Source organism: Lissotriton helveticus, chromosome 4_1, assembly GCF_964261635.1.
Source record: "Lissotriton helveticus chromosome 4_1, aLisHel1.1, whole genome shotgun sequence".
NCBI classification, from domain to species: Eukaryota; Metazoa; Chordata; class Amphibia; order Caudata; family Salamandridae; genus Lissotriton; species Lissotriton helveticus.
In genome coordinates this window covers 311,336,681-311,360,935 of record NC_136063.1, presented here as the reverse complement: position 1 = coordinate 311,360,935, position 24,255 = coordinate 311,336,681, and the positions used below count along the sequence as shown (strand labels likewise).

Genomic DNA, 24,255 nt, shown 5'->3' with positions numbered 1-24,255 from the left:
CATTCATTTGGGTGCACAGATTGCAGAAGCTGTTAAAAGATTACCGTATTTTCCGGCGTATAAGACGGCCGGGCGTATAAGACGACCCCCCTACTTTTCTTGATAAAATGTAGGTTTCGTGCTATACTCGCGTATAAGACTACCCCTCTTCTTCTTTCTTCTCTTCTTCTTTTTGTACTGTATTGCCGGAGGGAACATTCTACAGTCCCCTTTCTATGGCCATGAACTGAGGAGATCACGTACTGACGCTCCTCTCCTTCCGATGAACGCAAGATTTATGGCCACATCAGAAGGAGAGAGAGACGCCAGATCAGCACATGTGCCCGCTGTGTCTTTGTCAGTCAGCTCTAGACTGAACAAGGGCCTCCCCGTGAGAGCCTGCTCCCATCGGCACTACGGGGACTGTAAGAGACTGCGCAGGATTGCACCGACGCGGAGGCATATCCTGTGGCCCGGCTGAGTGGCATCAGCACCTGGGTCGTGAAAGCGGAGCTCACCATGTCACCTTCTAGAGCGGAGCGGCACGACTACATAGCCGGTAAGTGTGGGACAACAGCTGAACCCAGGGACATACCTACTTAGCCATGACACACGGCGGGGGCACTGACAGGGGGCACTCAGATACCGAGCCCCAATCTGCTACGGCACAGGGAGTGCGAACACGCGCAGAGTGAAGCAAGAGCCCAGAGCCCATAGTGGAGGGCTTGTGGGTGTGAGACCCGGAGTCAGCTTATTGGGGCCTGCGAGGTGGAGCGTTGCGAAACACCGAGAGCAGTGGGCACAACTGCAATTGCTGACTCGGTCCAAGTGGATTTCTGCTCCAATTTCAAAGTCGGTGGAGCGTTGTTTCCACTCCCAAAAATGTGGTTCCTGGCGTGTAAGACGACCCCCGACTTTCGAGAACATTTTAAAGGGTTAAAAAGTCGTCTTATACGCCGGAAAATACGGTAGACATGATTGACCATAAATTAAACATACAAATACCTAGTTGCCTCCTAAAAAATATCAGAAGGCATGTTTTGTTCAGTGCTCTAATTCAAGTACCTAATTATATTTTCCTTGAAACTGAGTGTGATGGCCTGCTGACGAACAGATTGTCATAAATTGGATATGTAATCAAGTAGATAACAGGATGTACATAGATTTAAAAAAGCAAAGTTTTACAAACAATGTTACTTCCAAAAATCTTTAGTTTATACTTTGTCTTGAACGTGTAGCTAGCAGGACTCAAGGACTTAAAAATCTGTCTTTTCACCAAAAATGTTTTCTCAACCAGAAGATGTTAGCCTCTGATGTTGTTTGATTGGGGAAATAGACAATTACTGCTGGGTTTTTTATTTGGACTCTGTGCTGCTTGCATTCCTGATCAACGTAACAGCATGTGGTCTCCTATAAGTATACCTTTAAATTGGTTGCTACCAGTTGAACTGTTTAACTTCCCAGTAAGGCCATCTTACGTTTATGCATCTTAAGTTAATGCAGGAAATACACAACTGACAAAGTGTAATGTCATTTGTGTGCTGCAGTGTGTATTTTCACTGCTTACATATATGAAAGTATGGCTTCAAAGGACACCATTTCTCTATGTGTGAACACACTTTTAAAACAACAGCATTGCCTCATAAAAAGTGATTTAGCGTGTAGGATACATTATTTAATAGATCAGCCAAGTCTTCCCTAAGTGTACCTGTAAACCACAGGGTGGGTGCTTAATGTATAAAAGTGGGCCATCCTAAATATTAAGGAAAAGTATGTCTCCCACATAGAACAGTCCCTGAAAGCGGTTTGTCACCGTGTATGTCAAACTACACTTTCCATGAACAGGTGTGAGTGTGAATACAAATTTACTTTCATACCTCAGCCTGGAAAAATGGTAGAGGAACAATTCAAAGTTCTTTTTTAAATAACATTTTTTTTTAAATTAAATATCCAATTAATTGGTGAACGCAGATAATTTGGATTAGTGTAGTGGAAAAGCAATTTTTCAACATATAGTTTGCGTTTCCTGAGAGCAAACTGTAATAAAACAGTTTAGCTGGTAGCTATGCTCCTACGACTGCAATAAGCACCTTAGAATTGGTTATTAATTTTTTAAAGCAGGTATTCGAGTAATAGGCAGATCTCCTCTGTAGCCCATTTTCATTGACTTTTTTATATAGTGTTAGGTGCTTTCCATGCCTATTATAGGACTGTCTGCCATACCACTAGTTTAGAAAAGTTTGACATTTAATTGGGAGGGTGCATGTTCTTTTGAGGAAATACGTGAAATAGATGCATAAGATTTCGTTTTTATTTCTTCTTGTTGTGTTCCTAATGTGTAATGTTAAGCCTTGAAAAAGCACTGACTGCTGTGGCTGAAACGTGTTGGCTCTTTACAGGATTCTTTTAAGGTGTTGTGACATAGTACCACAATTCTATTTAGATTGATCAAACATAAACTAAGTAAAAGAAATAAACTACTGAAACCATAGCATAGAGCTATATTTTATCACAAAAACATTATAGTGGTAAAATAACTTTTGGAGTTCACAAAATGGCAGCATACGTTAGTACACTGTTTTGGAAAGTTATTTCCTCAAAAATACTCCGGGGCAATCCTCAAATAAACACCACATCCCACATTGTGTGATAACAACTGGCCTCCTGGTGGACAATGATCTGCCTTGGCAGTAGACACGCTGAAGTGGTGTCAACCAATTCCACTTAGCAGGGATCAGTCATGTAGGAGACGGGAACCATTAGCTATATTGCCACAACATTACCACAGCAGCTGTTCCTTCGAAGAGAAGATCCCAAATTGGGGTCCAGGAACTGAAACCATTCACTACCAGAGCATCCACTGGCATATGACTGGGCATCCAGTGGAAGGAAAAACTGGTTTCAGGACAAGGAGAAGAGGGATGAAGGGTTTCCCCACTGCAATAGTGGTGGGGCTGAAAACGAATACCAGGTGTTTTGCAGAGTGAAGAAAGCTATATTGAATGAGGGGCTCCTAGAAGATTGGCAGTAAGATGCAAAAGTAAGTGATGGAAAAGGAGGTGAGTTTTCTGTGGGAAAGTTGCATGACTAGGTCTAGGGAATGGTACAATTACTGGTTAATGCACAGTATAAGAATGTTACGTTCACTTTGAGATAGTCATTAGAAATGGTGACTCCTACTAGTACCCTTGATGCCAACCTCACAGAGTAGTATATGTGAGTGTGTCAAGTATCTCTTTAAGAGGGACTCAAATAGGAGGAAAACCCTACAAAGCACACAAAAAACTCCTTGCAGTTTTACAAATTTTGATTGAAAGTGATGATTAGAAAGCATGTGAATACCAAGTGCCAAACTCCTCCTGAAGGAAAAAGAAGGAGAAAAGCCAAGCCAAATATCGGGAGGAGAATTCATTCGAATTAACAGCTGGAAGAAGCAAATATCAGAGACAAGATGGAAGCAAAGAGGTGAAGAATGTGATCAAACGTGAGGGAGCAAATGAGTTGTAATGCATACTTCACTCAGAACTGCCTTCCAGATAGTCTATCTGAAAGAGACAATTAGTTATAGATTCCTTCCTTGTGAATTACCCCCAGGCATCAGACTGGATCCGGAGAATTTTTTCGTCAGCAGTACCTCTGCGCATCAAAAGGTGGCGTTGGTCGGCTCCGCATTCGTTGCTGGTGTCGTGGTCGCTGGGATGGCATTGCGGCAGCTACTTAGATGCCGCCCTCGTGCCCTGACGTCAGTTTGTTCTTTTTCCGTGCCAGCCAGCGCAGATTCAGAGAGAGTGGTACCTCCAGTCACTTTTGACTGACTTTTTCACTTTTTCTCGGCTTTTGTAGACATCTTTTTTTAATCCATTGACTCCTGGTGCACGAGGGATGCCCAGTTTCAAGTCTTGCTGGTTCTGCCAAAAGCTGATGCCGGTGACGGATCCACACCGCGTGTGCCTGTGGTGTCTGGAACGCGACCACGACCCCAGTCGTGTTCCGACTACAGGACCATGAATCCGAAGTCTTTGCGGGAACGGTCCTGAAAGCTTCTCGAGGCCCGGCAGTCTGGTCTGCGCCGCGCCGCTCGAGGTCCTGGTGGCGAGGGAGCTCGAAGGACCGGTCGTGGAGTCACCACCACCATTCGTCCTCAAAGTCTTCGCACTCCTCAAGTAAGTCGAAGCACAAGAAGAAGTCAAAGAAGCATCGTCGCTCTTTGACTTCTTCCCGTCTATCGACCGTCGCAACGAGGGATTCGGCAGGTGTCCCTCCTGCAGCTCCACGTTTGGAGCCCGAAGGGTCGACTCCGAGTGTCCCTCCCTTCCTGGGACCCGGACCAACCCTTGCTCTGCTTTGAGCTTTCTACGAAGCGATGCATGCCATCTTTGGGCAGCCTGACTCCGCTGGTGCGCCTTCTGACCCTGTGGACTCGGCTGGGGGCACTGGGCCTTCGACGCCGGCAGCTCTGGCCTCGGCACCGCAGGGTCTCCTTGGATCCATGCCTGGATCTGGATTGGCGCAGGTCGACCCTATAACACCTCCCGGCACCGAATCCACCGGCACCACGTCTGCTGCTGACGGTTGTGTCCCCTGCCGGCGATGACCCCGGCCTCCACCTTGCCGTGGACACGGTGCGCCGGATCTGGTGCTGACGGGTACTTTTGTTCCCCTGTTCAACCCTGGTGTGTTTAGACCCGACTGGCAACCAGAGGAGGGTGAAGAGGACTGGGAGGGGTCTGTGTGGTACATAAACAATGATGCGTAGTTCAGGTGTAGTAGAAGATCCCTCTTTATTAGCAGGTAGATAGGTGGCAGGTTACAAGATAGGAAGATATAAGGATAAAACCCCACCAGGAGCGAGCTACCAGCTCCTCAGCCTCAGATGACCAACTGACTCTCTAGCCACAGAAAGGGACTCTAACATTCCATGATGTCACAGGACATTCTGATGCAGTGGTAAAGGGGAAAAGATATAGAAAGCATTTACCACACATCCTCTTCCGTTAGCAAACAACAGCAGAAAGAAGTTAAGACGGAACTGAAGAATATAGAGAAGACTGAAGACACAAGAGCTAGACAAAGAGACAATTTGAAAAGCAGGAAACTCAAGCGTGAAAGCAGAGAGAAAATTAAAAGAGGCATGTAGAAAGAAATGCAAAATTACATAACATGCCCATCCACCCTCCTTAATAAAACAAGGTAGCGATCCCGGTAAACTAAGCAGGGTGTATCAACTAAATGACAAATTGTGTGCAGATGGAAGAAAGCACAATAAGATAAAATGGTAACCTACACAGAAAAAGGTATGCTTTGTAATAAAGACTAGCGCATGACATGCACTAACAACCTCCCCTCTAAGGGTACACATAGAAGAGCAACCTTTAAACTGTGGAACACAACAACTCCCCAGGAAAGGGTACACCAGAGGATGCTAACACCCTTGGAACAAAGAACACAGTAGCCAAACACTGACAACTGTGACACAACAACACCTAGAGGTAGCGCTGACAACGCACCCCGACTACCCACATAAAGTGATGCAATTAAGACCAACATAGACAACCTCCCCTAACAAAAGGGTACACAATTGAACAATGTAGAAATTGTTCAACGCAACATCACTTAATGGCGGCGCTGACCACGCACACGACTTTCCCCAGTAAAGGGTACACAAAGAATTCTAATCTTTGAAAAAAAAATTTTTTTTGAACAACATAGTTACATGCAGACAACCTCCCCTAAAGAAAGGGTACACCACGTGAAAGTGCGCAACGTAACTTCTCCAAAGAGTAACACCAAGACCCTAGGAAACAAAATGTAGGCACTGACTGGCACCACAACCCCACAACTTCCCTTAAGTAAGGATACACCATAAGTACTAACCCTAAGTACATGGATGGGGTAATAATTAGACACAAACACCTTATCTGGCAAAGCATGGTGAAACACAGGAAACACACCCTGTGAGACCAAACATCACCTATATATATATAAATATACAGGGTACACCATAATGACTGGTCACAGACCCTCCCCTAAATAAGGGTACACCGTAGGGTTAAAACATTTCCTTAGGAAGCCAACCCAAATCACAATGAAAGGGTACAGCATAAAACATCCACTGATATACAACAACCTCCCAAAGGTAAATATAACAATTCATTATGCTCAACATTCACACCAACCCACAACATACACTGAAAAACAAAAAAACAAAAAACCAAAAAAAAAAGTTTAAGCATAAGAATAAACAAAAGGACTCGGCTCTGGTGAGCGATATCTCACCCGAGGTCTTCTTAGCTAGAATTGTCCAAAAGTTCTGATGAAAGACTTCACAGCAGGAAACTAAGTAGAGTGACATGCAGTCTCCAACCAAGAGTTCGTCTAAAGATGGAACATCCACAGTGCCCGGATTCCTGTAAACACCTCCTCTTGGAAATGGTAAGACTCGAATGTAACGAGCATTGTAAAGGAAGCTTGAAAGCATCGAAATGTAGATGTTTAGAAACGTAATCTGCCACCCGAGTTCCTGTAAGAACACCTTCTTGGAAATGTCAAATCTTGAAAGTATGCAACAATGTAGAGGAAGCTCGAAAGCACAATTCTCCGTAAAACGCCATTGACGCACACTCCTCACTCCTCATGTTCCAGAATCAATAAAATAGTTAAGGGACTAACACCACAAGGAAAGCTGGAACAGACTAGGAGACAAGCCGTAAAACTCTTAGAGCAGTGGCAACAATAGACGGACTCGTACACACTGTGAAGACTATGGAGGCAAGTCGTCACGTCGGCGCTGGATGGCTCACAGCGAAGACGTGCTGTTCTGACTTGTGACGGAGAAGACAGTGGCAGAAGAGCAGACGTCACAAAGAGCATGAAGCAGGTTCCTCGAGGCAGGTAAGATTGTGCGTGCGCCATAGTGGTTGGTTTTTTCAAGATGTAGAGGCTCAACCGCCTCAAAGTAAATCGCATTGCCAAAGTGCACAAAACGCCTCAAAAATGTCCTCCTCCCAAACCTGTCCAGCCTCCACCTCCTTGCATGGAGATTGAGCGGCAGCAGTTGACGGCTTTTGACCTGCCTCCCCGAAGTCTGTGATGTAATCTTGGCAGCCAGGCGTCCCTCCTCTAAGACTGTATACGCCTGCAGATGGAACAAATTTGTTGCATGGTGCACAGCAAAGGCTGTGGATCCCCTTTCTCCCCCTCTTTCTGGGGTTCTCTTGTTCCTTCTTTCTTTGGCCCAGCAGGGCTCTTGGCACTATAAAGGGCTACCTCTAGGCCATTTCAGCCTTTCTTAGGCTTTCTGATCAGCCTTCTCGTTTCAAGTCCCCTGTTGTAAATCGCTTTTTTAAGGGCACTAATCATCTTTTTCCTCCTGTTCCCTTCGTAATGCCTCAGTGGGACTTGAACTTGGTTCTTACTTACCTTACGTGCGCTACTTTTTAGCCACTTCATAACTGTTCTCTCAGACATCTTACTTTAAAGACTTCCTTTCTGGTTGCCATCACTTCTGCTTGAAGGGTGAGTGAGCTCCAAGCTCTTTCTTCAAAACCTCCTTTTCTGGCTGTTCATCCGGACAAGGTTGTCCTAAGAACCAGACCTTCCTTTCTTCCCAAGGTGGGTACTTCTTTCCATATTGGTCAAACCATCACTTTGCCCACCTTTTTTCCACCTCCGCATCCTTCTAAGCAGGAGAGCCTCCACCATCTGGATCCAAAACGTGTGCTTTCATTTTTTTGGGATTGCACATTACAATTCCGGGTGGCTGACCAGCTCTTTGTCGGCTACGTGGGCGCCAAAAAAGATCAGGCTATGCACAAACGGACCATCTCTAGCTGGTTCGTTTTGTGCATTAAAGCTTGCTATTCATTGGCAACGAATGAGCCTCCAGTGGTGCTGCATGCTCATTCCACTAGGGCGACAGCAGCTGCTACTGCTTTGGGATGTGGCGTTCCGCTCAATAACATCTGTCAGGCAGCTACGTGGGCAGCTCTGCACATATTTACAAAGCACTACTGCTTGGACAGCCAAGTCCGAAGGGACGGCTTCTCTGGCCATTCTTTTTTCCGAGTCTCTCTGGTGTGAACTTGGTTCGCAGACCCTCCTCCAGGGTTGGTATTGCTGGGGTATCTATTCACAAGGTAAGGAATCTATAACTAATTGTCTTTTTCAGATGAACAAGTTACTTACCTTTGGTAATGATATATCTGTAAGAGACATAGATTAGTTGTAGATTTCTTAACTCCCCACCCATCCTCCCCGTTCTGTGAATTGACTTCTAGAGTTAAGGAATTCCTTTCAGGGCCCTAGTTTTGTATCACCAGTGGTTAGTGTCTTGCATGACTCTACGCTTCTGGGGTGGAATGTTGTGTATAAGAACTGATATCAGCGCGCGAGGGTGGCGTCTAAGTAGCTGTCGCAACGTCATCCCTGCGACCCCCGATGGCAGCGACGAACGCAGAGCCGACCTACCCCACCTTTCGACAAGCAGAGGTACTGCTGACAAAATAATTCTCCGCATCCAGTCTGACGCATAGGGGTAATTCACAAGGTAAGGAATCTATAACTAATCTATGTCTCTTACAGGTATATCGTTACCGAAGGTAAGTAACTTGTTCAACAAGGAATCACAGGAAACTAGGCCTTATTTAATCTTAGATTGAGAACCTCACATGAATTGCAATAGACTGACCCTCGTCTTGGAACTGGCATGCTGTAAGGCATGACTAGAGCCTCATCCTGGAAATGTTTGAGTTTGCTTGCAAAGCGAAGAAAAGGCCCAAGTGTGAGATTATTTTTCCGAGCATTGCATTCTGCAATCCTTCTGACACCATTTACACTCTGAATTCTAAAACACTAGCTGAACATTAGTTAGACACCCCATTATAATGTAGCCACGAGAACAGTTCTAAGTGTGAGATCTCACAATATGTGACCTGACAGAGCGATCAATGATTTTTCCTCTCTGGCCCACCAGGGTCTCTGGTAAGCTTTAGACTCCATTTTTAACACAGCTTTAAACTCAATTTTCAATACACCCGTCTCCTCCAAGTCTGAGCTTATCAAGGTATTGTCAAAAGAAGCTGCAAACCAACAAAGTGTTAACTTAAGAAGCATCTTTCCAAGAACTATAAACGTTTAGGTGGATGAAGAACTGAAGTTGACTCAAAACGTCTGTGGATCATAAATGTCTTCAAACTTCTGTACAGTTACCTTTGAACCGTAGTTGGTGGGCGAAAGCCGATGATAGGGATCGGGAATGTATATTTTCAGTTGAGCTGAATGAAATACCTGTGAATCTTCTAAGCACGAGATAGATGAATACAAAAAAAACAGGATTCATCTAAAAATTGTGGTTGGCAAAGTATGTTCAGGCAGAAAATGAGAACACAACCCAATCTTCATTACAGTAGTAAAAGAAGCAAAATTAGTTCTTGATTTAACAGCAAATGCTTTCATATTAACCTTTAATCGACCCATACTTACAGAAACAGCCGGCCTATTTCCTTATAACTAATTAAAATAATCAGCTAATGCAGGAACGAAAGAATCAATACGAGTAGAGCATGGAAAAGCTATTAGATGAAATTATTGCATACAGAAAAAGGTGAAACCTTAATAGTTTTGTGAGTTGCATTGTTATAAAAATAATTCTGCGTTCACCAGATGTGAGGCCTAAATATATTGAGTAGCAGTACAATAAAAATGCAAATATTGTTCCAGGCTTTGATATGTTTGCCTTGTTTGCCCATTTGACTGAGAATGGAAATCAGAAAAAAAGTTGCGTAACTCTAGCAGAAACTATTGCAATCCACGAAGGTGAAAAATATCAGTGATAAAACATTAGTCCATTTCTTCAGCTGTTGGTAAATAAGATAAAGGAGGAAAATGGGTCATCAGTGAGAAGGTACCCACATTAATCATCATCACATGATACCCTTGAGGATGGACGATCTCTAACACCTTCGGCGCTCATGACTAGCTCCGTTTGTCATGAGTCACAGTGGCGCTGTGCTCATGACGAGCTGAGCTCATCATAACTGCCGCGGAACGCCCACGTGGGGATAATTCCACTCCTGTGTGGGGCGTTCCATTGAGTGGGTGGAGTAGTGACAAGCTCAGCTCGTCACGAGTACAGCTCCACTGTGCTGCATGACGAGATGAGCTCATCACGAGCACTGCGGCGCAGGGGAATTAGCCCCGCGGCGAATGGGGCTAATGAAATCTGTAGAAATCAGTAGCAAGGTTCTGACGCCACTGGCAATGGTTGTAAATATCCCAAGGGTCTAGAATCTAAAGATTTATGGAAAACATTAATTGTTCAAGAAATTGAATATTCCTGAACATCAGAATGAATGGTTGACCGCCCAAAACATTTCAGAACTAAATCCAAAGTAGCCTTGGTTCCTCTGTGACCAGAAATTAAGAATCATTACATATTTTATTTACATCCATTTTCAATACTTTTCTAGGAACAAAGATGGTTTGTGCACTAACAAACAGTTTGTTTTGGCAGAGTTGTTCTTTCAACTCTCATGGATCCATCTATTCTAACTGTACACTGAAAGCGCATCACGTGCTGATCATAGGTAACTGATTCCTCAAGGCAGTAATGGATAGAGCATCAGATAACACATCCTTAGAAACAAGAATGTGTGTGATAGTAATATAATAATAATAATAATCCACATTTGTAAAGCGCACAATCACCCGTAAGGGTCTCTAGGCGCTGGGGGCCGTCGGGAAGATTAAGCAAGCTATTGCCCAGAGTCACATGGTGCTGGACTAACCTGCCGCCGGAGCCGGGGATCGAACCCTGATCCCCAGATTCCAGCGTCAGTCGCCCTGGCCGCGGCGCCACATCAAACTGCAAAAGATAATGCTTATCTAGATTGAGGACTGTTCTTATAGTGAAGGGTTCTCAAACATTCGAATTTCGATGAGCTATTTGAATTTCAGGTGGCTTATTACTGCCTATCCGCAGATGTCTCTATTCAGAAGAAGTATTCAACACGGCTAAAAGTTATTCCTCAAATACCAAATAATTCCTTTCAGACTTTGAGAAAACCTGAAAGAAATAAAAGAAAGGATGCTTTTGTCCATCATCTTCCTGCTTTTGTAACAGAATTGCCTCAATAGCTCTTCTATAGACAAAATATGTAGTGGGTAAACGTTTACTTGAGCATATTAAAAGCTATTTCAGCTTAATCATCCCAACAAAATCATCTGTTCCTATTTTCTTTCTTCAAATCTTCAGTATTGTTGATGGTTACATCTGCTAAATTCGTAATAAATGGACTTTCTGTGGATCTGTACAAAGTGATGAAGTTCTCACAACGAGGATGCTTTCTTGTCTAGAAGACTTTTGGGTTCATTCCGCTCAGTCCTCTTTGCCGCAAAGAACCAGTCTTCAGTGGGACTGCGCAGTCAAGGTGTCTGGCCTTGATGAGCCCTGCCTGGCCACAGCATCCATCCTTGTCTGGTGGAACCAAAAAGGTGTTGTAGTTTGAAGCTAAAATATGAGCCCTTGTGAAGTAGCAAATGTTCACCAAAATTGTTTCATGCTGAGCTTTAGTGCTAAGGCTGAAAATTTCAGCAGGAGCTTGTTGGCGGCACATCCAACAATTGGAAAACAAAATTCCAAGGTAAAAACATTCACCTTTGTGACCCGCTAGGCTTACCTGATCTGACTGCCATTGCTGCCAGTCTAAAGTTGCACCCCAGTCTACCACAAACATTAACATAAAGTGGCCATTTGTGTATTCTTGTGGCAATTTTTGCCTTAAAATTGTTAAATCCTAACATTCGTCTTATCTGATTTTAACCGCTCTGTGTCTTTTTACTTATCATTTTTTTTTTCAATTACCTTTGGAACTTTATTGTGCTTTATTCTGAAGTTACTGCTTGAACTATTCTCTGGGAAGTTGCCTATTGCTTTGTGACATTGTTACCAGTAATTAAGCAGAATTCATTTAACTGGCTACCCTTCGAGGCCAGAATCCATTTGAAAATCTCCTGTATGACACAAAAGGCATTGCATCACAAAACACCACAATACATTGCAGAAAAACTAATACTATTGGGCGGCGACAGAACTAACCGGAGTTTATATAACTTTCTTTTGAAACCACAACGCTTTTAAAAAAAGAAACTTATAACCGCTCCTTCTCAGGAATGGCCCCTCGGATTTGGAATGCCTTACCCCCAAAAACTAGACAGAACCCTCACGTGGCATCCTTTAAAAAGGAAGTTATATCGATTCTCCTTACAAAATTCACTTGATCTATCTGATGCAGGATGGTAGAGTTTGTTTGACTTATAAGCAATATTTTTTTCGTTTGTATATGACTATGTCTCCTCTGTCTATTTTCCACTTTTTCCTGTATTATATTGTAAAACGCTCTGATACCCGTAAGGGTCTGGTCCGCGCTATATAAAACCTTCAAAATAAAAATACATTTAGAATTCGGCTGTGACTTAATCAATATATGTTTATTAAGTTGACAACAAGTGTGTCAGAAATCGCCATTATACCAACATGGATAACTGCATTATGTCAAGAATAGGCCATTAGTATGCCAAAGGATAACCAGATTGTTACAAAGAATCCCGACTGTGTCAAGGATGATTACTGGTGTTACACCAGGCATAGCATAAAGTATTCTAGAATGTTATTAAGAGTCACCACTTTGTCCACTACTGTCCATTTGGGCACCATTGGGCTGCGGAGAGGCACATAGTCCGCAACAACCACCTTCCAACTTTCCAACACCTACAAAAAACACACTCACGCACCCATTCACAGACTTATACCATCATGTATGTTTACACCACATTTTCTTCACTTCCTGCCAACAAATCTTCCTAGGTCCGCTACCCAGCATGTGATCATCCAGTTGTCCACTGACCAATAACCCCCTTCTGCCTCTCCCCCCAGAGACCTGGTAGCATCAATAAAAGACAGCATCAAGCACTGGCAGAAGTTGTCAGTATTGACAACGTCAACATTCCCTTGCCAGGTCACTGCCACCTCTGCCTTAGCAAACTGCTCACTTCAGTTACACCCTGAAAGTGGCAGGAGTCTGCCTACCACGCCCTAATGGTCAGCTTTTAAGTGTATTACGGTTAAGTGTATATACATATGTATAGTTAGGCCAGCTGTTCGATAGAAAATTTATTTTTTGTGTTGCTAATAACTTTAGACCCGTTTGCCAACTCTCCACAAAACTTTCCCATAAGGTGCTACTTTTTGACTAGTCTGTGCATCGAAACGTTCAGGATGATCCATCAAGCGGGGGGCAGAGAAAAAACAGGATGCCCCAAAAGGCAAAATCATCATGCATTTTCCTGGCCCACATTCCCGTTAACCCTCATGGGGCACATAACAACGAAGCGAATTACGTGAGATTGGAAAACCTCCACAGATGTGAGCATAGGTCTAATTCCCTGAAATTATTATTGTTGAAAGGTTCACTGCCTCTGCTGAGGTGGATGAGATGTATAGTTTCTGTACAGTGGAGTGGAGTGGTGTGGCTCACTGGTTAGAGGCGGCAGACCCGGAAGCAGAGAATGGCCCGGGACCAGGGTTCAATTCCCGACGCGGCAGGGTCGTGGACCAGGGTCAGCGGACTTGATAAGTCTCGCCTCGGTGCCTACTCTAACCAGGGATCACACTCGGCAACTCTAGGCATTAGCTTCCCTCATCTCTACAACGGCCCCCCACATTCGCCGGGGATGCCTGGTTTCACCTTGGAGATACCCAGTAGGGACCATCTCACAGGGATAGCCAGGACGGGTTCCCCAGCGGTCTACAGTGCCACGACGCCTCAGGGCAGCAGTGCGCTTTACAAGACACATACATTTACATTTTACATTTTACATGGTCTGCAGATTTGGAGAAACAACTAATAAATAAATATATATTAAAACATTTTTTTAAAAACCCTCATGGGTCATTCAGCAATTTTCAAATTGGTCTCATGACCCCGTTTTCTATACCACCTACACAACTACCCATTCCCGATTCCCTGCAGCCTTCTTTCCCATTCCCGATTCCCTGCATCCTTCTTTCCGATAGTTCACTCTATGCTCAGCAGCTTCCATTGGAACTATGGATGAGACTATGGCGGCCTCTCGTCTGCTTGGTCCTGTGCCATTAAAAGTCCTGTGGCCGCCCTTTGTGCGTGGAAGAAATGGGGAGCTTTGTCTGACCCGTTCCCTGGCCTCCCCCTGCCTCCCCATCGTGGCAGCTAATTAACAGCTTACAAGGGAGACAGGGTCCCGCTGCTGCTTCTCACACATACTTACCGATTACAGAAGCCCAGCTAACAAGGGCATATTGTGCAATCTCGTCTTCGGGCAGACGCCGCAGGCGCTGATATCCACATGGCAGCTCCTTCCAACAGTCCTCGTGACTTCTTCAGTTTATTAAGAATCCCAATGTCCTAAAGCACGGCTGAGGCTGTCTCATGTGCCCCTGCAGAGAAGCATGTGCCGAGTCACTCCACTGAACAAACATTCTAACATGGAAGGCTTAGCAATATGTGTTGTGTTCCATTGAGGCGTTTTCAGAACATAGCATACTATTAAAAGAAGATGAGCAGAAATGAAATATAAGAAAATAGAAAAAACATCAGTACGCGAAGCAGAATTAAATAGACCCCTTCATTAGAGCAATGCAGCCGGAAAGTGTGATGATTGGAATAGATCGGAGGGGGTACGTTTGGGAATGCACGGTACCTGAATTGTAAACTGAAGTAATTGCATCAGAACGTGTGTTCTTTTGCTCTGCTTTTACGGCCAAACAATTTATGATTTGAAAACACCTAATAACAAGTATAAGTGACATTACCAAGTAATATGTTATAATTTATGTGTCAGATTTTCTATTTGCCTTTATAAAAAGAAACGCTGCCTTGTATCCAATAGCAAACAATTAACAATATAACTATAAATGGTTACTCAACTTGAGGCCATATTTAAAGTTTAGTGGACAGGGTACAGTTTTCAGGGTTGCAGAGGACATTATGCCTGCCACCCTGACAGGCTGGCACCTGGCACATTTAGTGATAATATCTTGGTTCAACGATATAATCACACCCACACCTAGGGAATATTTTGATGAATGTGTAGGTCATTATTTATGTTTTTTCTGTCCCTCAACTTCAGGTTTTACCTGGTGGTGATGGACAGAAAAAAAGGACATAACACTGTATGCCGTAAATAATGCGGGTGCTATAATCCACCATCTCCATCGGGCTATCAGAGGAAGCATTCTGTCAATGGAGCCAACTGGAATTTCACTGTCTGCCAAACTCTAAATTTGAGGCTTAATCAGTTAAACATTTTGACTCCTTACTTCTCCAAGTCCAACCAGGTCGATATCTCAATATGGTAGCCAAGTTAACTGAGTCTACTTTTGTATCCTACCTCAACTCTCAGTGCTCACTACTGTGTTTGGCCTGGTCCCTCAACCATGTAGCTGGGAACTTTGCCAGTGTATGATTCTTAGTAGGCATGCACGCTCTTAACTTCGCTTACAACTAATCCCGAATGGGGCCCAATCTTTGCTAAACGATTCAGGTTTGCATTCTAGAGTTCATGTTAGTTTCTCCATACCAAGAAACTCCAACAACTTGTAAAACCATTCTCTGAAGTCCAGAGCTTTCATCTTATCACACAAAGCTGTGATTACTTGCCCTCCTGCACAAAGAGCAAGTGTTACCTTCTTAGCTCTAGATCAGTGATACTCAAAGGACGGCCCGGGGCCCGCATGTGGCCCTCCTGACCTTTACTTGCTGCCCCCTGGTCAAAAGCAGCACTGGGCTGCTGTTCCTCGACTCAGCACTAACGTTGAGAAATATGTTTAATTAAAGGGCACACATTTATTTACAACTTAACTGACGTTAAAGGAAGTAATTAAGGTGTTGGCCACCACCTAAATTTAGGAACACCTTCATTTTAAAGGCGTTGCAGTTTTTAGCTGTCGGTTATCGAAGATCTATTGTGTATCGTACCAATACTTACATTGGACTTTAGTTCAGACCATTTCTTATAATTTCTTGTCAGTCTCATTTGTTTGGTGGCCATCTTTCCTCTCCTTCTTTAACTTCAATCTCATTGGATGACTTTTACCCTTTCACTACTTTTATTCATGGGACTACTTTTTTCTATATCATTGAGCATTCCATGGGAAGGCATGTGTTTTTGCTCTCTCCCCATGTGCCCATTTCCAGCTCACATCTCTTCACCCACTCTTGTGTTCTCCATGGTGGTCCCTCTTTTTCTTTTTTTTCTCCTTCAAACCAACCCCACACCCCCACTCCCTATTGGTTGGCTCCCAACCCCTCTTGTTAACCACCACTCAGTGGTGTTGAATTAATGCCAGTCTCCTCAACCAGGTCTCTTATCCGAGTACATCCTCCTCTCCTTCAGGCCTTGATGGCACCATCTTTGAATGCTGACGTAAAGCTGAGATTGCTTATTATCGGTGTAAATGTTGACAAGAATTTCATCAGGCCCAGTCTTGCAGATATTTTACCCCACACTCCCATTGTGGGTCTAGTGACCAGGGCTGAGTGAAAACCCCAATGGACTATGTTTGCTTTCTAACTAGGGGTTGTTCCAAATATGTATTTCAGCAATAATTAAATCAACAAAACACCATCATTTTTCAGATTCTGGACCATTGCATTCCACCAATGATCATAACTGGACTGCTTGAGGATATCTCACTACGGTTAGTAGTCCCAGTTTGCCTTTAAAAGCTGGTGCTGTTAGTATAAGTCTGGTGATCTTAGATCTTTCCCCCCGCACATATAAAGTTGTCTGCTAAACTTTGCAAGCTGTTTATTAAGTGTGCTGGGAGTGGAAGCAGCAATGTTGAAAACAAACGTAAAAGTTTAGGTAGCTTCATCATTTTGATGGCTGAATTTCTGCCAAACCATGAAATGCTCCCCAAATGTCAACAGTGCAAGTTATTTTGCATAGATTGTGTGAGTGGGTTATAATTAGAGGGGAACATTTGCTCAATGGATGGAGTGATTTGGATCCTGTCAGGTTCCAGATTTGGAGACCCATTGAAATCTCCTGACCTACCTGAATAACTATGCTGGTGAGCGAAGAGGGACTCACTACCGGACATAACAATCAGACTAGAAACATGGAATGGGCTAAGAAAGAGATCCTGGATTGGCGTCCACACTCCTTCAAGGGTTGTTGTTTAAAGAGATGGCATCACTCTGTCTAGATGATATGGAATGGGTAGATGCACACCTGCTGGGAGGCAGAGGGGAGATGCTTAATAAACAGTTCAGCCAGTAAACAAATAATAAAGCACATATTGAATTATGCTTACTGGCTATAGCAGTAGGTAATGTTTTTATAAGCCCAAAGCTGACCAGGGTTCATGTGGAAGTCCCCAGAATGCTTCAGCAACACACTGGTTAGACAGCAACAAATGGGTAAGACAGAACACAAGGAACAGCAACACAGGAGAAGGCAATGGAACCAAAAATGAACCGTTCTTCAGCTTCCTTGCCCCTGCCATTTTCACAGTCTACACAAATCTAAATAGTGCTTAAGCTGTCGTCTCGCTTAAGTGAGTACCTATTGCTATACTGAAGTTAGTGGTCCAGTGTCCCAACCCTTCGTAAATTCCAATGAACCGTTCTCCAGCGTCCTTGCACCTGCCATTTTTCCTGAATCCTCACAGATTCCCAAACAAGCTATTAAGTCAGATGCCCCTTGGAAGTGGAACCCATCTCGCAGTGTGTGTACTTGATCTTGTTGAATGGAGATATTCTCGGCTTGGGATTTTAGTAAGCTTATCCTAAATCCTGCAAAGTTCTCATATTCATGCAATTCCTTCAACAGGAGTAAAAGGGGGGGATAGAATGAATGGGATCTGTCACAGTGATCAACAAATTTCATCATTTAAAACTCTATACTACCAATCCTTTTTCCTTTGGAGTCCAAATTTGCCCTAGTGTGTTCATCAAAGGATTCCATTTTGAGGGCAAATAATATTGTAGAAAGGAGGCAGCCCTTCCTGATTCCACTTTGAATCTCGAATGGTAGTGACAATCGTATGTTTACTCTAACAGTAGTGGTGGACTATCTATGCTCATTGAATACTCACTTAAAAAATGTGGGTCGAAACCAAAGGCTTTAAGAGCATTGCACAAACTTTTCCAGTCGAGACAATTATGTGCTTTCTCAGTGTGGAGTAAAATCAACATTGCAGTTTCCTTTGTTTCGTGCATGTTGTCATATACGTTGTGAAATCTTCTTCACATTGTCTCCACAATTCCTCCCAGAAACTAAGTAGGATTATTCCTGACTTAATTGCATAGCAAGGACTGGGCTTATTCTAGCTAAGTGAAAAATGTAGCATTCACCTTAAGGGCTTCTTTATGAGTGGCCAGGTAAATGTGATGGAATCTCTTCACCCCCAGAGTTAGGGTTTTTGGTGTACCCATAACTCAGGAGATGGGAATAATCCTGCCCATTACAAGTTGGATCCTAATGGTCCACTGAGAAAGGAGGAATTTCCTAGGGAATCATTCTATTAGTAATCCCTCTTTTCCCTCTATAATTTCACACAAAATGTTCGTCTGTTTTCAGCAGCCGATTCCGCCAAATGAAAGTAAAGAGATGGGCAGTGTTTCTGCTGATCTCATAATTCCAGTGAGGCTACTACCAACCCAATCAAAATTAAAAAGCCATTCATCATGCAGGTATAATTATGGAAAAAGGACTTTAGCCCGAGACACAGCAGATGTTGGTGGTCAGTGCCAGCAGTGCCCCCGTCAGTGGCTCAATAGATCACCTAGAGGCCGGCCTACGTAGGAGCAGGTTGTGAGAGAGTGGGCCTTGACTGAATTCCCACCATAGCCATACCACGGGCTCACCTGCTCAGTCTGTGTCCTCGTTGGAGGGGGAGCAGACATGCACCCTGGTTGACATTCCTCTTGAGCTGCTAGCTGATGACGGCAGACCATATGTTTTGAACTGAGGCCCTATATCTATTATGACTTTTTGGTACAATGGTTTGGTGCGCCTCTCTGTGATTGGGGTTTCAATTGACTCTGGTTTGGCAGGCAGACCTGTCCCCCCACACTCTTGCTATTGCTGGATCTTCCGCCCTCCCGATCTTGGCGGACTTTTCGTTTTTGTTTTGCTTTATGGCTTTTTATTGGTCTAGGCCTTGTTTTTACTTTGACCTGGGGAGGGGAGATGGGGTTGGTGTTACTGTGTTTGCCTTATTTTGCTTTCTCGTCTGTGAATGATCACCAGTGCCTTATCGGAGGGGGATGGGTCAGGGGTTATGGCTGACTTTAGGCAGGCGAGGGGCACTCTGACGACTGACTTATGGCTGCACGTGTTGCTGATTCCCCCCCGCATACAGCTTGCTATCCTGGAATGTGTGGGAGATGGGGACCCTCAGACAGTGTGTACTCCTAACTGAAGCGTAAACACATTCACATAGCATACTTCTAGGAGACTCTCATGACCTCAGTGGAGTTGCTTCGCTTGCAACGCCACTGACTGGGACAGGTTGTGAGCACTGTCTATTCAGCTTACGTCAGGGGAGTGTTGATTTGGGTGGCGCCTATGGTGCCACTTCAGATCATGCACTGGAGGGTGGACCCTGATGGGCATTATGTGGTGGTTAAAGGGCAGTTGAATGGCCATTTCCTGTCATACAATGCCTTGGGAGTGGCCTTTGAGGTTGTGTGGGGGCCGGTCGTGAGAAGGCTGGTTCTTCCTCTGCGCTACAGGTACTGTTGGGGCACGGTATGGGTAGGCATGCAGTAACACTGATATATGGTGTGCTATATGGCAGGTTGTTGAAATTTAGCATCCAACCCTCCAACCCTTGAGGGCTAAATAGGCTATATCTCTTGGCCATGATCTGGCTGACAGACAGTGGACTAGCATGTTGGAGCAGGTATGGGGTGTTTCCAGGAACTCTTGACTAAAATTTACCCAGTTCAATTATGTCCATCTGACTTTTCTGACCCCTGTGCAAAACACGTATTTTTCCGGGTGTTCCTTCGTGTTGCCCCTAGTGCCCCTGTCTTGAGGCTGACTTTTACTTTTACGGCACGTGCATGCCCGGAGATTGCCTGCCACCGGACAGAAGCCATCCAGACCCGGTCTGATATCATGGGCTGTCCCCAACAGGTTGATCCTCTCCTTTGCGTCCAGCATCTGATCGCTTGTACCGGTAGGAACAAATAAGCTGTCAGGGTCATCGACTTGGCATTCGTTGTCCTGTAACGCCATATAGCCATGGCTTGGAGGTTCCCCGTGGCGCCATCGCTGTCACTCTGTTTGTAGGACCTTCTTAAATGGATGTCTGCTGAGACAACACGCGGAGATTGCTCCCCTGCAGTGGGGAGCGACACTCTCGCTGGATGCTTGGGACACTTATCTTGACAAATTGTTGGTAGAGATGAATGAGAGATCCTATTGAGTGTTGACTTATCGGTACATGTTGGCCCACTGGGGATACCCTGGTTGGCGTTTCCCTTTATATAGATTCTTCCTTGGCCTTGGACGACGGGGTTGGTTCCCTGCACCTGCTGCTTCTTACTGTTGTGACACATAGGAGATCTTCTTTTCTTTATACTCCTCCTTAACCCTGTAGGTTTGGCAGTTGGCTCCCCAGCCCCTCCTCCGATAGCTGGTATACACAACACTATTGCGTTTCACAGACATTATTATTTATTTCCCACGTTTGACTCTTGTTGCATTGTTTCAGCTCCTTTTCTCTGTGCAGCCTACCTCCAATAGAGATCCTATCTGGTCACTGTGTCTAGACACATCATCCTTCGACCCGTTCAAGGACAGATTTGGTTTTGGTCCTTTGGTACTCTTCTTGAATGCAAGAAATTGATTGTTCTCCTGCTTTGTTCTTTCTTATTCGCAGGGCATTGGTACCCTGGTGTATGAGGGCATGCAACTTGTACAGAATGTGAAATGCTGATGTCCTAGAATGTTCGTGTCGACCTCATGATGTTTAATGATGAACATTTTTTTTTTTTTTCACAACCAATTTTATTGAGCATAAAAGTATCAAGAATGTGGCATCTTCACACACCAAGATCACCACAACAGCATCAATGCAGAGGTAACATACATAAGATTCACAAAGCTAGTGTCAACGAAGCTCAGCTTTAAAAATGCCCTAACAACCCATCCCAACCCCAACTACACCCCCACCCGTACCCACCATCCCCCCCCCCACCACACATGTACAGAGGCAACACAAAAACGATTCACATAGAGAAAGCAGGTATAGTGCAACCAGGGTCGTGCCATTTGGGCCAGAAGAGTCACTGCGATCAAACGTCCTCCTCCTGCTCCGCCGGGGGTTCCAAGGTCAGGTCACGGTAGTCGGCCCACCGCCTCCAGATCTTGAAGTGTTTGCGTGGGCAACCCCGCGCCTCAAAGACCGGTTTCTCAAGACCCATAAAGTAGTCCAGCCCAGCCTTCCACGCAGACAGGGGGGGGGCCCTCACAGATTTCCAGGCCCGAGCCAGGTCGCGCTTAGCAACCACCAGGCCCAGGAGCAGCAAGTGACGCTTGTATATGTTGCCCCCAACCCCTTCCATAATGTGCAGCAGGCCTAGCCTGTGGGTTCGAGGAAGATCCCAGCCCAGGACCTCAGCCAGGCAACTCCATACGCCCCTCCAGAAGCCAGCCAGGCGACCACACGACCACACCGTATGTATCAGGGAGCCAGGCACTTCCCCACAGCGCAGGCACTCCGGTGACGCAATCAACCCAGCCTTCCACAGTCGTTCACGTGTGTAGTAGGCACGATGCAGGTATTTGAATTGTATCAGGCGAAGCCGGACCGCGATTGCGGTGCCGCGCGGGGACTCCAGCGCCTCCCTCCAGTCGTCCTCATCCAAGGCGCCCACGTCTACCTCCCATGCGTCCCGAAGGGAGCTAAGGGTGGACGAGCAGTGAGTAACAAGGGACCGATAAATCCCAGAGACCTTCTTGTCTCCCATGTCTCCCATAAACACTTTCGCCTCAATCGGGCTGAACTCCGGCAGGGAGTCGAGGCCGGCAATGCTTGGGGCGAGGGCATGCCTCAGCTGGAGGTAACGGAAGAACTGGGACTGAGGCATCTGGAACTCTACTCGGAGTTCCTCAAAGGATTTGAGGGTGGCGCCTGACATGACCTGGCCCAGTTGTGTAATTCCAATAGCCTCCCAACCCTCGAACCCGGCTAAGGCCGCCAGTTCCGGGAGCAGACCGTTGTGCCACAGCGGCGTTTCAGCCGTTAATTTGCCCCACCAACCCATGCGGCGCAAAGACTGCCGCCACACTGCAAAGACCACTTTTGTTACCGACGGCAACCCACGGCGTATCCGGGCCGAGTAGAGAACGGTGTGGAGCGTACGGTCACCCATAAGATGCCTCTCCAGGGCATAGGCCGGGTCACTCCTGTCCCCGTACCACCATTCATTGAGGACAAGAAGATGTGACGCCTGGTAGTAGGAGAGGAGGTCGGACGTGGCCAAGCCACCACAGTAAGTGGACAGAAAGCACGTCTTCAGGGCCACCCTGGCCGCACCGCCATCCCACAGGAAGCGGCTCAGCACAGAGTTCACCTGACGGAACCACTCCATGCCAATAGGGTGTGGGAAATGTTGGAGTTGGTACAGCAGTCTCGGCAGCGCCACCATCTTAAAGATGGCCGACCTCCCAAAGATCGTAAGGGGCATTCTGGACCACGTCTTGACATCAGCCTGGACCCGTTCATGATGAACATTTTTTGATAAAGAGCTACTTGGGAAAACAAAACTGTGTGCATTACTATATAAAAATCTCCTCTAATAATTGTGTTTCTTTGCCTTTTCAAGGAACTCTGCTACGGTGTTTTTGATCAATTCCTCCCTGCCTTAGTTGGTAGCATATATATTCACTACTGTCAATGTGGTTTGCCCCAATTTAAGCATTAACATTACAAGTCTTCCCACGCCACCTGTTTTCACATTCAAAACCTCATCAAGGAAGTCTCTATGTGGTAGTAGGGCTACCCTGCAAGTTTTTTAATTACTGCGGCGGGAACTATTTTAACGTACATAAGGCAGATATACCCCCCTTCGATTGATACCACATGTTCAACATGGCTAAAGGTCTCTCGTGCACGAAACTCAAAAAAGTCACCATAGTTACCAGAACTCAGATCAAACCCCGCATGGATGGGGCAAGAGGAGAGTCAACATTCAACAAGGTTAGCTTGATGCAGTTAATAGGATGCTGAGTTATAAATGCTGATGGCAGACCTTTTTAGAGACAGAAGACTAGGGGCCAGATGTAGGAAGCCTAATCCCGGTCGGTAACAGCCAAAATTACAGAATTTTGGCCGTTACCGACCGGTATTAGGCATTTGAGATGCAGGGGCCTAATTTAAGGATTCGGTAATTTACCGAATCAGTAATTTAAGGAATCAGTAAATTACCGAATTCTTAAATACCGATTCAGTAAATTACCGAAACCTTAATGTAGGAAGCACTCAAGTGAGTGCTTTTCACTTGTAAGGATTCGTTATTTACCACAAGTCGGTGGTAAATAACGAAAACCGTTTAAAAAGCAATTTTGTGCTTTTTTGACAGTGCCATGTGGCACACATACATGCCCTTAGGGCATGTATGTGTGCCACATGTGCACCCATGCACTATTCAGGGGTGCAACAGGGTGTCAATGTGACACCCTGCCACCCTTGTAGGTCTTGTCCCTCTTACCGATTCGGTTCCTCCAGGCCCATAGGAATGAATGGGGAATACCGAATCGGTAAATACTGAATCGGTTTTTACCGATTCGGTAAAAATTACCGAATGAATACCTACATACCATTTACCCTTTCTAAAATACCGAATTGGTAAAATTCGGTATTTTAGAATCGGTAAATGGTATTTACCTACATCTGGTCCTAGGTAATTGCATTTCAATGCCGCAGCATCCAAAAATGTGTAAACGCTGCCCCCTGTCACAGAGCCATCTCTTAAAGAATGTTGCTGTTCCTCCGCATCTCTTACTTGGACTGGGACATGCTTTAGGGTCAGCAGGCCCGATTTGTATTAAATAAAGTCTTTAATTCGTTCCTTCAACTCTACAACAGGTGCATCTAGAACCTTTGACAGTCACATGCTCCAGTTGTACTCCCGGAAAACATTTGTGAATTCTACTTTCTCACGAATAAGCATACAGGTGATATGTGCACATGGGAAAAACTACTGAGAAAGTGCAAGTACACTA

General features: G+C 45.0%; 1 protein-coding gene across 1 annotated transcript in view; it reads left to right on the top strand.

The window, feature by feature from the left end:
- Positions 1-24,255, top strand: part of DEPTOR (DEP domain containing MTOR interacting protein) — a 609,509-nt gene that overhangs the window by 360,927 nt on the left and 224,327 nt on the right. The window lies entirely within an intron of this gene.